This window comes from Triticum aestivum, chromosome 2B, assembly GCF_018294505.1.
Source record: "Triticum aestivum cultivar Chinese Spring chromosome 2B, IWGSC CS RefSeq v2.1, whole genome shotgun sequence".
NCBI lineage: Eukaryota > Viridiplantae > Streptophyta > Magnoliopsida > Poales > Poaceae > Triticum > Triticum aestivum.
Window position 1 is genome coordinate 637467370 of NC_057798.1, and position 3665 is coordinate 637471034.

A 3665-nucleotide genomic window follows, 5' to 3' on the forward strand; every position below is an offset into this window, starting at 1 on the left:
TGAGCATAAGCCAAAATAAAGGACTAAAGTACCTAAATAGTTGCATCAGTTGAGTGGTCAATGGAGTTCCTTTCATTCTCTCTGGAGAGGTCAACTGCGTACATTTATATCAGTTGAGTTGTCAAGCAAAGCAATCAATTCAACTAAATGAATTGTGCGTGTCAATCTAGTGATCGCAAAATCATGTATACAGGGGCCTCCTATTACTCCCTACTTCTATTGATCACTCCCCGCTCTCTGCCATTTGGATTTTACTAGGAAAAATCATGATCGAAGGAATACATCCAAGCACGGACAGAACACTTCACCTTAGTTTACTATTGTAGAATCTAACCAAATTGCTAGCAGCTCATACTTAGAGCACACACTTTGGGCTCTTTCTTCACAATATTCAAACATCATTATCATCAGAAATTCACATGAAAATACCGAGGGCCCTTCCTTCTAATTTCTTCCTAAACTTTGGCACTTTATCTCTATGCTAAGCAGTGAAATCCAGCCGGTGGATATTGAGGTTCTCCAATGGATGCATAAAGTCAATTATTGGAATCTTAAGATGTTCACAGTTCACACTAACTCCCACCCCACTAAAGTAGGTGTCGTGCATTTGTCTCCAAGTTCATACTTTGGGTGTTGATTGCTCGGTTGGCTGAAGCCCCAGATTTAGCTAGCATGTACCATGTCAGTCTCCGTGATGCTTATGAGACCATAGATAGACCGAAGGATTCTGAGACTATGTAGAAGAGTGAGGAAGAGTTGAGTGATTCTCACCGGTTGATTCGATGTTCATTGACATTCTTGCATGCATAACCCTTCTTGACCTACATGAGGCATACATCAGCTATAGTGCCAGGGTCCTAGAGTACCACACATTGGTGAAGCAGAGGCCAAGCTACAAGGTTGTAACTGGGAACTACTTCAACGGGTGGAAGAATTACCATACTCTCTTCAAGACCTCGTTCTTTCTTTGTGTCCGAAGCTTGTTCCGAAAATATGGTGGTTCAGTGTGTTGGGTAGCTGATCCATGCTGAAGCAATGTGTACAGTGAGTTTAGGCTGAATACATGACCAGTATACCATCATGTGTTTTTCCTGCATGGCCTGGCTGATGGTTCCTTAGAGTTTTCTTTTCTATACATCATGTCTGCTCCAACATTGTTGTGTACAGCCTACAAAATATAGATGTTGAATACTTACAGAATACTCCAATGTTGTATTAACTACATAATCTAGGCCTATTTATACAGTTTTGGTTTACTAATATGATGTGTCTCTGTCCTCATCTCTGAAGTATAATGTGTACCAATTGTCACTGCATTCTTCTTTTCCCTCTGTTGTATGCTTCCCAACACTACCGGAATCAGGGTCTATGCCGAAGGCCTCATAGTCCTATGTCGATGGAAACCGTCAGCATACCCCCGTCAGCGTCGATCTCCTCGCCGTAGTCTTGTCAGGCCATCGGCATAGTAAAGCCATTGGCATAGCTACCTATGCCGATGGCTTTCGTACAACCGTTGGCAAAAAATAGAACGAGACGGCAGCTAACAGCACCATCGCTAAGTCCGACCAACCAGGAGCTGCCACATGGCAGGACTATGCCGGCTTTTTCATAGGCATAGTCCTCAGCTAGGAGCTACCACGTGGCATGTATGTCGACGGCTTTGCCATAGGCATAGGTGCATAGATGCAAACCTATATTCATGAATAAATAATACAAGTGATATTGCAAAAATTGAATAAAAGAAACTATATTCATAATAAATGAAACATTACAGTTATTTGTTCTAAATAATAAACAATAGACTTTACTAATATAAATGTCAATTATAAGCATTCAGGAATTAAACTTAGAGGAAAAAGAAATAAAAATAAGAAAGGAAAAGTCCTAAACTAAACCTATACTAAACTATCTAGTTCTTCATCTTTTGCTTCTTTCTTCCAGATCATCAACCTGCAAAACAAGAAAAAACAAACAGGAAAAACTTGACCAAGGTTAAAATGTAGCATTCCCCTTAGGGAAATGCCTTTGCTATAGGAGCTAGCACTTAGGAGTTTGGAAACATTAGCGAAACCCCAATCAGATTAAGTTGATCAAGGAAACAGTAGAAGAGAGCCAACATTGCGTAAATAGATCCAATCACTACAGGAATCAGCTACTTTGCCGTCTGCCTGCCATGGCAGACGCCAAAGGACCACAAAGAGGATGGTAAAGGTCTTTGCCATCAGCCACCGACGGCAAACATGCCCGACAAAGCAAGCTACGGTAAACAGCTTCTTTGTCGTTTGCTTTCTGACAACAGACGACAAAGGGTTGTTGTCGTCGGTGGCAGACAGCAAAGAATAGACGTTAGCCCCGTTAGGTGGCTAACGGGAGGCTTTGTCATCTACCAGCGGATGACAAAGATGCCCTCCCCTTTGTCGTCTGCTTTCTAACATCAGCTGGCACGTCACTACTCCCCACTCTTTTGCCCTCTACCAAATATGGCAAACAACCGCTCTTTGATGTCTGCCACAGACAACAAAGTGACCAACTTGGTTAGCCCCAGTGCTCCCAGGTTGCTGCCACATGGACCCTTTGCCGTCTGCAGCTAACGGCAAAGACCCCTTTGCTATCGGTGGCAGATGGCAAAGAGGCTGCATGGCCTCTTTTTGTTCTTTTTTTCTTATATCCAACCATTTTCACAGCAAATATATGATATTTCATAGCGAACATATATATATTTCACAGCAAACATATGAGAGATATCGAACACATAGATAGCAAGTTCCACATACATATGAGATATCCAATACATAGCAAGTTCAACATACATAGTTCATCCATACATATTACAAGTTCCACATCAAGTTCCACATTGTTCCAAAATGAAAACAGAAAGGGAAAACAAGCCCTCCATCAATGCAAGCGTTCGTTAAGTGAATGAAATCTGCAAAGTGGGCAACAAGAAAGTTAGAAGAAGAAGAAGAAGAAGAAGAAGAAGAAGAAAATGAAGAACAAGTATATGACATTTATGAGCTAACTTAGGTAACCTAGGTAAAAATGACATTTATGAGCCAACTTAGGCGAAACAGATCATTTTGGAGCTAACCTAGCTAAAATGGATCATTTATGAGCTAACTAAGCTAAAATGGATCATTTTGGAGCTAACATAGCTAAAATGGATCATTTTGGAGCTAACCTAGGTAAAATAGATCATTTGTGAGCTAACTTAGCTAAAATGGGTCATTTTGGAGCTAACCTAGGTAAAATAGATCTTTTATGAGCTAACCTAGCTAAAATGGATCATTTTGGAGCTAACCTAGGTAATATGGATCATTGTGGAGCTAACCTAAGTAAAATGGATCATTTATGAGCTAACCTAGCTAAAATGGATCATTTTGGAGCTAACCAAGGTAAAATGGATCATTTTGGAGCTAACTTAGGTAAAATGGATCATTATTGAGCTAACCTAGGTAATTATGCCATTTTCACTTAACTAAGCATATTATGCCATTTTTGACATAAGCTACGTATAGGTATTTATTGAGCTAACCTAGGTAACTATGCATATTAGAGCTAACTTAGGTAAAATTGATCATTTTGGAGCTAATTAAGCTTATTATGTCATTTTCAAGGAAAATAAGCTAAGTATATGACATATATGAGGTTACCAAGGTTGTTATGCA

The 3665-nt window shown here is 40.1% G+C and overlaps 1 pseudogene; it reads left to right on the plus strand.

Annotated features, from left to right (window-relative positions):
- Positions 1–478: 478 nt before the first annotated feature.
- LOC123039345 (glutathione S-transferase TCHQD-like) lies at positions 479–1031 on the plus strand (annotated as a pseudogene).
- The last annotated feature ends 2634 nt before the right edge of the window (positions 1032–3665 follow it).